The 13,578-nt window shown below is 36.6% G+C and overlaps 1 long non-coding RNA gene across 1 annotated transcript in view; it reads left to right on the forward strand.

Moving 5' to 3' along the window:
• The first annotated feature begins 378 nt into the window (after positions 1-378).
• The window catches only part of LOC139031729 (uncharacterized), a 2,010,631-nt gene continuing 1,997,431 nt past the window's right edge, over positions 379-13,578 (forward strand). Inside the window, exon 1 of the long non-coding RNA XR_011484201.1 lies at positions 379-559. This is a non-coding gene — a long non-coding RNA (uncharacterized lncRNA). The remainder of the gene's footprint in view (positions 560-13,578) is intronic.

The following is a 13,578-nucleotide window of genomic DNA, read 5'->3' on the forward strand; positions in this document are numbered from 1 at the left end:
AAAGGGGAAAAAAAAATCAACTCTATAAAATGTTGAATAGAGATATCTTTTTTGTTTATTAATCTCTGTGTTTATGAGGAGAGAACCCGTCTCTATCTAAGACTTGATCCCGTCTCCTTTATTTGATTGATTGTTAAATCTATTGATGAGTGAGTAGTTCATCCAGCATCCCCAGCAGCAAGGTCAGTGGACTGATTCCTCAAGCCGGCAGGGGAGGATGGGGTCCTGGTAGAGGAGCCTCCTCCCTGCAGGAGCATTTTAAGTATGCAGAACACAGTGGCTCAGCCTGGAGCTGGCAGTTAGGGCTCTCTCTCACACACACACACACACACACACACACGCACGCGCGCGCAGCAGCGCTTTCCCCTCAAGTGAGGCGGCGTTAGTAACTGCAGTCCCAGCATCCTAGGCTGGGGACCAGCGGCTACTGGCTGGTTTGTTAGAGGACCTCGGAGCCCAGACAGCTATTTCTTCCCTGCTGCTTCCCCAGCTCCTGGCAAGAGGACACTCTCTTCCAAAAGCCAGGCAGCCCGGGGAAGGAGGCTGTTCCCTGCAGAAGGTAAGCCCGCTTCCTAATCATGTCTCCTAATGTGCCAGCGACCTCACCACCCGCGTTCAGGTAGGCGCTTGCAATTTCTTCTTTTACGCAAGGGAAACGTTCTCAATCACAGCATTTACTCTGAGACTTTTTCACTAGGGGAAGCGGCACGGTAAAGCCTTGATAGTTCAGGAGTGATTTTGCTGATTAAAGTTTGGATGCAGATGGTAACTCTAGTGTCTCCCCACCCTTACAGGATATTCTGCAAATATGGAACTCAATGTAGATTGAGCACGTGAGCATTTCTCACCTTTTGAGTTAGTTGACTATTGTTATGCAACTTTGCATGTGTGATTTAAAAACCTGTATTGTCTTCTCCAGCTGTGAAAAACATACCTCAGTCTTCAAAAATAAAAGCCAAGTGATTCAAACTCTTCCCTGGCATTTAACATTCAGTGATGTAGACAGGAGTGAAAGTTGCTGAATCACAGAAGTTTAATATTCATGCAAATTGCTGTATTTGTGAGAGAAAGGCAGGAAGCAAATGTCTTTTCATCTTTCTGAGCTCTTATACGTATTGGGGTAATGCGGCTTTGAAGCCCAGAGTTTTGGGTTGAGATAAGTCTGTCTGTTGTGATAAGCTGGGTGAATTAATTATTTGACAAGGTAAAGAATTAACTGGAGGAGATTTCTTCTCCTAAAATGAGCTTGGGTTCTAGGAGTGCCTTCTAACCTAACAGATCTATCTCTGTAAAACTCCAAACAGGACTATGGTATCTTCATTTGAACACCCTTGCCTTAGTGATATTCATCTGTAGGTTATTGATCTTAACCTTTCTTGACTTGTTTTGTCAGCCAAAATTCTTAACAAAAAAAATGTACCAGAAAATTTTCAACAACATTTTAACATCTCCATCCCTTAATATTCGTTTTACTAGTTTCATGCACATCATCCCACAGGAAGTTTTGTGAGAGAATACAAGCCACAATTTAGGCAACTGAGTTGAAACAACCATAAAGAAAATGTTTTTTAGGAGACAGGCATCCTATATGCAAATCAGGCTCACAGTACCTCTGAGTTATCATTGAGTTCAAAAGTGAGGTTTGAAAGGAGTTTGTGTATAATCAGAAAATTTGAGAATGTGAGGTTTTGTGACTGTTTTCACAGACAGCACTTTGTATTATTCTGCACTTATAAAAGTTAGTCTCTCTTTTATTACCCTCTGGAAAGTGCAATTAAGTTATCTCATGTCTTGATGTCATGTCTGTCTTGATGTGGATGACCTCATTTTTAATATGGGAGCGTGGCACATGACTTTAGGCAGACCTAGGTTTATGCTTGAAAGTAAAGATAACATGTGGGCTCAGGAATTTTCAAGCTTGGCCAGCCAGATACTTTCCTTTGATAATCCTTTGAGAAAAATCCAAACTAACAAACCACTCTTCAAAACAAACACCCTCCCCCCCAAAACCCAAAGCCTACCAAACAAAAACACACAAAACATGTTTGAGACTATCCGCTGCTTCTTTTGAAGACAGAGGGAAAACAGAGTCGCCTTCTTCACCGGCCGTTAATGTTTAGTGCAAGTGATCCCTCTTAAGTGCTCAGCAGAGATTTTTAGTTTGTGACAAATACTTAATATCTTTCCTGTCATTGTTTTTGGCTCCCATAATATTGATGGTTTTTACATTGATTTCTCTTAAAGTAATTTGGCAAAATAGATCCTACATGGTGCTATCAAGTAACGCACCAGGAAAGCAGGACTTTACTTTTTGCTACTTCACACTTGGACACGTATTAAAACTTGGAATAAACCCATCATATGACTTCTTCCATGCTGCTTATGGCAGTGGATGGCTCAGCCCACAGTATTGCTATTACCCTGGTAAAGTCAGGAGCTCAGAAGCAGCAAGGAAATGAAGGACACATAAATATACATTTTTTTTTCAGGTCAGGTGATGGTGTGTCCTTGGAATGGAATCTTGGAGGGAGGAAGAGACAGCATCCTCTCTCTCTCTCTCTTTTTTTTTTCCGCCAGCGATGCCCAATTCAACAAGCAACTTAAGAGATCCAAAGATGGGATCTTAACCAGGCCTTCTGAGAAGGTGAAAGGTAATTTAAATCAGTTGTTGAGATATCTTTTTCCGTTCTTGGTTTCCCCCAGCCCACCTCCTTTTTCATGTAGCCTTGTGAGGCAGGTAAAGAGTTAGCCAGTTGCTTGCACATCATGGATCACCATCCAGAGCTGTCTCTGCCGAGAGGGAATCAATTTCATTTTATTTGGAGCCAGAGGTGATGATCCTCTGTCACTGCTGGCTCCTCATCATGAAGCTTCTTAATTTTAAAACACTTTTTTTCCTCCTGTGTATCTGATAGCCTTTCCTGGGTAGCTTGGTGAATCAGTATCTTGGGAGATTTTCAAAAATAAAGGCCAGATGAACACTATAGATTAATTCAAAGAAGCAGGTGAATGTTCAGTGCTGTCACATCCCATACATTTCAGTTCTTGGCCGTCAGTGGGGTAAGGTGGATGGCGCTGTCCACAGACATTTCTAAACATGCATGATGACTCTGCAGCCCTATACTGACCAAGGCAAAATAAAGAGAAGGGGAAAAGAAATACAAGCAAAACTTATAAGCTTTCATGAAATGCAAACAGGTGCTGAATAGCAAGAAAACCCTGTAGTTATATGCACAAGCTGATTTTCTCCAAATTGCCTTGGATTATACACTAGCTCTAACAATGGCATATTGTATGCACCCTTCAGGGCAGCACCAAGTGATAGCTGTAAATTAGAATGAGGAGAAGAAAATGCTCTACAGTTTCAATACTGAATAGAATTAGGATCCAGATGGTAAAGCTTTTTATAGCAATACATTGGATGGTGTTACAAGCTACTGTGGCTACTGTCCTATTATATTCTCTCTGCTAAAATGCCGATTCGGTGGAGAAATTCATTGCAAAGAGCCATCTTGCAAAGCTAGGAAAGTGAATTTCCTCTCCATCTTAAGTTTCCTATCTTTATTGGCTTATTTTTTATTTCCCCAATTCTTAACTTTTCTTCCACTCATATTTCAAATACAATTAAAAGTAAATAATGTGATTTTTTAAACTTTAAAGTGGTACTTTTCTTTCTCTCTCTCACTCCTTTTTTTCCTGCTTGGTATCTTTCTCATAGTTTGAAAGTATTTGAAAAGTATATGAGAATATTTGGACACGGGTGTAGAGTAGTTACTAGGTTTCCATCTGACTTTCTAAATGTCTCTAGTCGAAGAACAACTCTTCTAATTATTCTGTTATGTAAAGTTAATTCTGATGAAAACTTATGGGGGGCAAACCAGATTATTTCCTTGTCAAGACTTTAATTTTGCTTTGAAGACATCCATTTTTTTCTCCTTTCTGTTCTCTTTAGTGAGAATCTCATTGCCTCTAACCTCTGGGGGCCACAGAGACATCTCTACTGAGACATAAATATAGAGAGTGAGCCATCTAGTGGTGATGAGAAGTAATTTTGATATTAGCCAAGCCTTCCAAATTGATGGACAGGGTATTGCTAATTTTCTGTTATGTTGCAAAAGGGTGTTGGTTTTGTGAAAGCTTCCTTTAATAGTATTTTCTGCTTCTAAATCAGTCGTCTGGTTATAATACAATTTTATTCACTTTATGCTTGATTTTTCTAACCTGATGTGACCTATATGTACCCTTTACCTTACATTTTTGCTTCTTACATGCATATATCTTAAAAATATACTTATGTTATTTTTCTTGTATTTATTAATGCATGTGTTATACATGTTGAAGTATAATGATACTTGAATAAGGAAAATGCTTTTAAAGAAGCAATAAAATGACATGTTTCTGTAGGGTATTTACATTGCATTTTGAATAGCTTGTATATAAAAATAGGTTAATATATGTACACATTTATGCTTGTGAAAACATCTTAGATCTTTGAATATAAACATATGAGGAGGATAAAAGACAAATATATATGCATTTCAGTGTATTCCATTGTTTTATATCAAAATAGGGCTATGAGGTGTCATTTCCTATAGCGTTTTAAGACGCATCTAGCCAGTCAGCTATAAAGGCTACAACAGCCCATTCTTTATTTCCTTAGTCCTTTTTAGTTTGGCTCTTAGCTCTCTCTGTACTTTAGATAAGCACTGGGATCAGTACAGGAGACCTACCTGTTAGCTGGAAACAATTCTTTGGATGGGTTGCGAGTGAGGGTTTGCCTTTGGGAAATGGAATCTCCAAACACATACAGGAATGTGAAGGTACTGTGCAAATAAGTGTTCCAGGTGATTATTTTCAATTTGGAAGAACTGGGAACAGGTAGGGGAGATCTTTTTAAACTAGTATTTGTCTTAACTGCATTCATTCTGAGCAAAAAGAAAAAAAAAATTGAGAAGTCCAGTGATGGGTAATTAGATTAAAACTGTCAATTACAACTGGACAGCAGTGCTATCTAGAGAACATCTTGGTGTTCCAAGTGAAATCCAAGTGTGTGGATTTGCTTTCTAGGTCTTGAATCCAGTCTCCTAGGCAGCCCCCCGTCTTATCCATGCTGTTCTTTAGCTCATTTACTGGGACTCTCAGCCAGTATAAACTAATAACTCTCTGGGTGCATTCTTTTAAAATAAATAGCAGAAAGACATTGTTGTGAGAATTTTCCTTCCAAGGAAGTTATCTGTAGCTTGAAGGAAGAATACAAACATAAGTTAATGATTCCTGGTTTAATTTCAAGAAGTTATCAAGTAATGCTCCACTTGTTTGAAACCCAAATCCGTATGTCTTATTCTATTTATTGTCATTGAACTATAATCAAGTAGAACAAAATGATTCCATTCATCAAGAGTCAGCTCCTAAGTCACTGTAAGGAAATATAAAGAGTATGTTAAAAGAGTTTCAGTATAACAGGTAATGACCTTGAATATTCAAACCTCCAGAAAATTCCACTAAGTTAGGTATTTCTGGAAGTTATTTTAAAATGTGTGATTTATCTGTGACTTTTCATTTGAGGTTTCCCCTGTGTACATCAGTGATGGGAAGTGCAATCTTGATTGGAATTTAGTGTGATTTCTCAGGCCAACATTCCTCTCCTTCTAAGTCTCTAAACTAGAGCTCGGTGATATGTGTTACAACATGCACACAGTCCTGTAATCATTTTAATATATTTCAAGATGATGGATAGTAAGCAGCATGAGTATTCACTCATAAAAAATAGAGGAAAAGGAATAAAGAACTGATTATTTCACGTGACTTTAGGATATGCAGCCTCGCAATGGAAGCACCCCCCAAACACACGCTTTCTCTGGTTCTCTGTCCCTCCCATCCTCCTTCCCTCCTTGCTTCTTTCCTTTTTTCTCTTTTCTCCTATCAACCCAAGATACTTATTTAACCTCCTAGTTTTCCATTTAAGGATCTAAAAATCCTCAGTCAACATCCGCTCTCTGCATTGTGATGTGTTTGGTTAATAATTTTCCGCAGTGTCCTTTAAATGTATGTAAATTAGCCTTTTGATGAACTGGAAAATTTTACAGATTCTCTGCATAAATCAGACCGGTTTAAAAAAAAAAATCAACGTGTTTAAGCAGCAGGATATTTTGGGACCTCCTTCACTTGCTTCAGAGACTGAGGACGTCTCAGTGCTACCACCTTCCCGTGTGTGCTCTCAGGGGTAGACGGCCTGCACTCTCTTCTGAGAACGTGTTCTTCCTTGACTCCCTACTTTAATAAAAAGTTTTTATGCTTCCGTTGTGTCAGTTGAAGCTGTGACTGAGCCGGCGTGGGAATGTAAACTTCCTACTTTTCTAGGCTGCTTTTCCAAGGTAATGCTGATTTACGAATAGGTTTATATATTTGCTTTTATAATAATATTTAGTAGCATCATTATTATTTAATTAGAAACAATAATTCATAAAATCATCCCACTCTTCTCTCTATGCAGTGATCCAAAATGCGTTCTTAAATGTGATTGTAAATGTAAACTGTCTTATTGAAAACTAAAGTAATAAGACGGTGCTTAATAATTCTAAATAAATGTGTCATTTAGAACAACTTAACTGTCTTACATGTTGTGGCTAAAAAGACTGTCAGACCATTTAATCCTATTATCTTTTCAAATACCCAGCAACGCTGACTACATCTTATACTCATGGTTTTCCTTAATTTGGGGCTGAAAATTTCCAATCCATATTTTTTCATCATAATGACTACTTTTTCTTCTTTTGTTCCTCCACTATTATCACTGTTTTCTGCCTCTTTTATTATGCTCCTTGACTGTTATAACAATGTAAAAAACAATATTTCCCATACACAAAAGAAAATCATATGCCCAATGCTACTTCACACTCTGGGCTTTTGATTTACAGGGATTGGACAGAAAATGGTTGCTGGGTAAATCCAAATATCAGCTCTGACTCTAGAGGGAGGAGATTTTGTATTAACAGCACTCTTAGCAGTCTCAGTCAGACCTGCTGGGTCTGATGACTGATGCTGTCCTTGATTCAGAGGATTGATCGAGAATACCTAAGGAAGTACTGGGTCTGTAGCTCAGGCCTTAAGAAATAAAGTTAATCAGCCAAGGAGAATAGGAAATGCCATACCAGTTTACAGACTCACCAACTTGGGCGTATCTCCATTTTCAGACTTCAGATGACTGTCATCTTGTGCACAAGAATGACAGTTTCAGGTCATTTTATCTGATTTCATTGACCACTTGGCCTTTTTATCCAGATTTTCCTATGTTCACGCAGATTTCACAGTTGTAGTACAATGTGACTGATGCGTCTCAGATCATCTGGACTGCCTTTACTTTTGGTTTTGGTTCAACAAATGAGTATATCCTTTAACCACATATTTAGGTAAAAAGAAAAACCACTGAGATGAACATTAAAAGGACACACTCTCCCATCTGAAGTGCTACATCAGCCACTTTCATTTACCTTTAAAATAGATATGGGGATAAATTAAAAAAAAAAAAAAGGTTTAAGTAGCAGTTGTAATTTTGTCTTTGTTAACATCCCAAGAAAAATCACTTTAACATTTAGAATCCTTTCTGTATTTAGAGAAGAATGACTTTGTAATATGTATAGCCATTTATTGTGGAATGTGTATAGCCATTTAATAAATGCAAAACTTTCACAAATAGTTTATGAGTTATGTCTCTTCTGCTCTGCAAATTTCTTGAGGCTAACAACTATTTCACATAGAACAGTATTACCACAAATCTTTACAATGATAAAAATTATCTGACATGCTTTAAAAAAGCAGTAGCTTTCCTATAAATGCCCACAGAAATCATTCTCATTTAGGCTTTCTAGAATGGCATACCAAATTAGTATTTTTAGCTAATAATTTGTATAATCACAATTGTAAAAGATTGGCAAACATTAAGAGAGACCTTTGTGTGTTCCACTGTGCCTTGCATATTGTAGGCACTTAAAAAATTAACTAAATGATACCTAATTAGCTCTTTCCCAATGATGCCTTTTTGCACCTTGAATCAGTGATCCAACGTAATTACCTTAGCTACTTTGCCCTGTATCATCAATGAATTTAATAAGTGAGTCTTCTATGTCTTCTGCATTTTTACCTATAATGTTGAACAGGATGGAGTTCAACAACCTGCCGGAAGTCTCCCTCTTGTTTGGCACTGAAGCAATGATTCATGTTAACTGTGGTCTGTGCTTAAACTTTAAAGCCATCTAGTGATACATCCTTTGTTCTACGTGCTTTCATTCTATTAGTAAGGATCTGCCTCAGTTGAGACTTACTGTCTTTAAAATAACACATAAGGCGATCTGATTAAAAAGAAATATTGTTGAGACAATTTCTTATAAACCCATGTAGGCATCTAATAATCACTAATTTTTTTAAAAATCTTTACAAACTCTGTATAATAATCCATTATAGAATTGTGTTGTAGGGTTGGTGATAAACTTACAAATTCACTTATCCTCATCTTCAGTCTTCAGGAAACTCTCCTATTCTCTGAAATTTTTGAATAATCACCAACAGCAGTTTTACTGTCGTAGCTGATGAGCATCATGCTTAATATGTATTCCTATAATGGAAAAGAACTTGAAAAAGAAAAAAAAAATATGTACTACATCTCTGCCTCTTATTGGTATATATCCAAGATAGACTACAAATGTGTTACTGTATTGTATATTGAGTAGTTTCTAAAAATATGTTATTTCATTTCTCCCTGTGGCTATTCCCTGGGGACAAGAGAGGAGATCTTTAGGTTGATAAATATTTGATTTGTTTTCAGTTGTACTTTCAGTTTGCTTTAGGGAGGGAAGACTCAGGATGTGGTAGGAAAGTATCAAGGGAGTTTGAGTAACTGTTACACAGACTAAGATGTTGAATATTACTTGACTATGTAAAAACAAACCATTATCTCAAAATCTGTCTCCTAGTATAAGTATTTCCTTCTCTTACAGTGCAAAATCACACAGTAAAACAATCAGCTTAACATGTTTTCATAAGCTGCAGGGAGGATATAGTAAATTTGGCTTATATTAAATTTACTCTTTAGGGAATGTTGAAAGGCCACCAATACCCTGACTTTGGTGGCCACAGAGGGATTTCTTTCTCTTAATCCTATAAGCGAGTTCTAATTAGGAGCCTTTCATCAGGGAAGGGAAGGAGAAAAGGCACAAAAGGTTCTGTGTGATTGCACCTAAGGCCTCTTTCATCAGAGCAGAGGGCAAGTATGTCAGGGAAGTGTCTTTCATTTCCTTCCATTTTCCTGTTGCTGGGTTGTGCATAATTTAAAGCTCTTGCTTGGCTAGGCTTTTGTAGAGGGAAAAGCATTGAGTAAAATAGGTGAGAGTTTATGGGGGAAGAAGAAAATCTTAAGCTTAGAGAAAATATCTAAGATTGTGATTCAAGAATTCAGTACCTGATTGTCTTCCCTGCAGGAGCAGAAGAAATTGAGATCAGGGTCAGATTTCAGGTGTCTCATCGATGTTCAGAACAAAGTGTTCACACAGCATCCTGAGGTCACAGGATGTGAATCACTGGGCTAATAAGACATCTGAAAGACGGCCTTGGACAGAGGTAATATAGAGAGTCTACAAGGAATTCGTAGGACTGCCTCACACAGCCTTGGCACTTGAGTTATTTTTTATTAAAAAATGCCTGTAAGAATAAAGAGCACAACGCCTCGCCTTCCTTTTTTCTCCCAGTTCACTGCATCGCCCCTCTGTCGCCGTGGCGGCCCTGTGAACCCTGACCAGTCACAGGTGGCAGTGCAGACAAAAATCAGCAGGGGGTGGCCAGTGTTTCCGGTTGTTTGGTTTTATCTCTACCTTTTTTGGTGGTAGATTCCATGTTTAGCATTTCATGAGTGTTGTCTAAATCTGTCTTCAAATCAGTCCCAGGAGATGAGGTCTGTGATTAGCTCCTTCTCAGATATGAGGAAATTGAAAACCCTGGTAAGTTATGAAAGGGTCACAGCAATTTTAACTGGGAGACCTTGTCTTCAGTGATAATTGGTAATATATTTAGGACTAGAATCTGTATATTCCGTTATCCCTTGATCTACCCCCAGCTCACCATTTTCTAGCTAATACTATAGCAAGTGCAACTAAGTGAATGCCTACTTCTAAACTACTAGACCCTTTCCCTGGGACCTTTGAAAGGTAACAGAGTGTGGTGTTTGATTTCAAAAACCTGGTTCATATCATATTTCTGTGTTCCAAATAAGTGACCTTAAGTAAGTTACTTAACCTTTTAACTACTGAATATAATACAGTATTAAAATGTTATAATAAAGTCTTCCTGATGAAGCTGATGTGAAGATTAATTATGCCCAGATAGATATATAAAGCACTTAGCATGGTTCTGGACACATAGTGAGTACTTTCTAACTGTTAGGGTAATTTTTTCTGTTTCCATCGCAATAAATGAAAAAAAAAAAATCTCATAGCTTCCAGATCTTTGCTTTTTACTTTCTGTTGTGTTTCATATAATTTTTTATTCTATTAGTCAGATGACATAGATGTGTTTTCCAATTCTGCCTGCAACGCTAGGGCTGTGGAGAAGACTACAGCATGGTCCCTAAGCTCAGGAGCTTGAACAAGTGATAAAATACTTTGAAAACGTTTGGCGGGTGTTATAACAACTAAGATGCCATGGCAGTAAGTACCCATTCTGCTGGAAGACGTTTGCACAAAAGGTGCAACTTTGACCTTGGTTTTGATGGAGAAATTCACAATGTCAGAAATGTGAATGAAAAGTGTGGCCCTAGGACCAATACAACATTTATGGAGATATGAGAACAAATAGTTTTGTTTTTTGTTTTGTTTTTGTTTTTGGTCTTGTTTTGTTTTTAAAATAGGTAGAAAATAAATGCAGGGCAAAGATGGATGTGAGCAAGGATATGACATTGCAAGAGGTGAACAAGTGCCAAAATGTAGTGAAATTTTTATCCCATACTAAGAAGGTTTTAGTGAATTTTTAAGCCAGAGAGGGACAGAGTGCTCAAAGGTATCAAAAAGCAATAATGCACTGTGGCAACATTAATTGCAAGGATGGCAAAGATGCCACTCTTCCAAAAAATATCACCTTTCTAAAATTAAAAGTAATTGGATTTTATCTTATTGGAAAGAATAAAATGTTACCATTCTTTCTGTGGCTACAGTTGTGATTCTCCATACATGCTCCTCGGGGTTCTCTGTGGGGAAAGAGACATTAAGGGAAGAATAATTTTGAACTGACAAAGAGTAAGATTCCTCCAAGGAGGTGTTACAAAATTCATCATTATGGTTACTCAGAGCCAGTGTGTGCAAGTGATAAATTATTCTATCCTTTTTTCAATAGTAGATTACACTAATAACATTCCAACTTTATTTAGAGTCTGAAAATTGGTTCTGTGGATAGTGGGGCTCACTGCTTCCCATGGCTAACCTGTTCTCTGTGGCATAATTTTTAAACAGTTATTAAAATTAAAGTAATATAATATAAAAATGTAATATATTCCAGATAACTTGAGGCTGCAAAAGTAATAGAAGAGAATAAAAAATAGTCCATTTTTTATTCCTATATTGGCTGAAATTCCTGTTCCTTGGAAATTTGGTGATACCTAGGTTGTCACATATTTATTGGGTTATCAGACTGACTAAATCACTTGCTTTCCCCTATATATGAAGGACTTCATGTCCACATTCTCTTTCTTTCTCTTTTCTTCACCATTGCTCTGTTTCTCTCTTTTGCCCTAAAAGCACAATATTCTCATTACCTAGAAAAAATATTTCACTCAGGATTTGACCTGGCTATGAATCCTGTATCCCTCATTGACTAGATGTGTGGCTTTAAAAGGTCATTAAAAGTTTTGATTTCCATCTTCTTATCTTCAAAACATAGGTAATATTTATGTTATAAATTTGTTGCCAAAGAAATGAAATAATGTTACTATAATTAATTATCTACCTGAAATATCAGAAAAATTCAAACACTAATTGGCCCTTAATCCTAATTATGGTTTGCTTAAATATCCAGTGATGCTACAACTATTCATAATTTACCTTACCTTAAAAATTCTGAATTAAATTATCATAGATTTAGTCACTAAAATGAACTGATGAACTCTATATATACTTAGGTTAAAAAAATAATTTCATTACAATGATAATATGATGTTTTCCTATTGTCTTGGACTATGAATTTCTTGAGACATGAATATTGTCTTATTCATCTTTATATTCTTAAGGTATGGCACCTTGACCATACTCATCCTAAGTGAAAAATGTATATTGAATGAGTTTTTTAAAATTGATGTACATTAGAAAAGACTATTTGGCCTTATTAAATCATATAGCATGTAATCATGCTGTTTACCTCAATGACTAAACATTTTAAAAGATGATTTATTTTTAAAACATATTTCAGCACCATACCAAACTGATACATGTTAACTGTGTCATCCCTTTCAGTAACATTTTTATGAGAAATTAAATGGAACTATATATAGTAATCATTGGAAAACTGTTTTTGTTGTTTTGCATTGTTTTCAGTCATGAGGCCACATCTATTATCAGCTGTAGCTAAGGTTACATAAGATGCAACTATGCATAAAGATCTGAGATCAAATTTCTGATTCATGGTATAATGAAAAATCAAGATATGATGGAATAGATCAACCATGACTCATTTCCAGATAATTTTGAGTTGAAAGTTAATCCTAGAAGTTCCAAAAACGTCTCTAGGCAATGACGTAGTAAATAGATTCTTACATGAATGTTTTAAAGCTATATCCAAATTGCTCAGTGAAGACCACAGAATCATGTACATATAGAAACTAGTTTGTCTTACCTCTATTCAATAAATGCATTTGATACAGTTCAACAAATATTTTCAAATCACCTACTACATGAAAATTCAGGATGCTTTTGTTTTTTCACTAACTGACTCTTCAGACAATTTATTTTTCTTATCTGTGCTTCAGATTTATTACCAACAAAATGAAATGGAGTAAATTAATTGATCAGATTTTTCCTTACTCTCCTATCCCAATATCTTGTCTGTGATTGATTCCTTAACTAATAATATGTTGCATTTTTAACCTTTGATTTTTTTGTGTAAGACTATGTCTCTCATTTTTATGCCTTCCGAACAGCATAATTCTAAGTCTAAAATATTAATAACCTCCTCTACTACATATGACTTTTTAATATTTGGCTCATAATACTTTCTCATGAGTAACTCTCCTAGTTGAAATCATTGGAGCTACATAGATGCTAGAAGAGTACCTGCAGATAGAGGGCCAGGAATTTACCTGTTTTGTAAAGTAACTCGTGTCACCAGAGAATATTCTGGTGAGAACAGTTTGCAGAAAACCTAGTGCAGTGGTTCTCACTTTTAGTGTGTATAACATACACGGAAGAGGCCTTGTTCAAATATAGATTTCTGGGGCCCCACTCCCCTATTTTCTAATTCAGTGGGTTTAGGTGGGGACCAATAATTTGCATTTTTAACAAGTTCTCAAATGATGATAATGATAGTGGTCTGGAGCCAAAGAACCAC

The sequence above is a fragment of the Odocoileus virginianus genome, chromosome 28 (genome assembly GCF_023699985.2).
Source record: "Odocoileus virginianus isolate 20LAN1187 ecotype Illinois chromosome 28, Ovbor_1.2, whole genome shotgun sequence".
NCBI classification, from domain to species: Eukaryota; Metazoa; Chordata; class Mammalia; order Artiodactyla; family Cervidae; genus Odocoileus; species Odocoileus virginianus.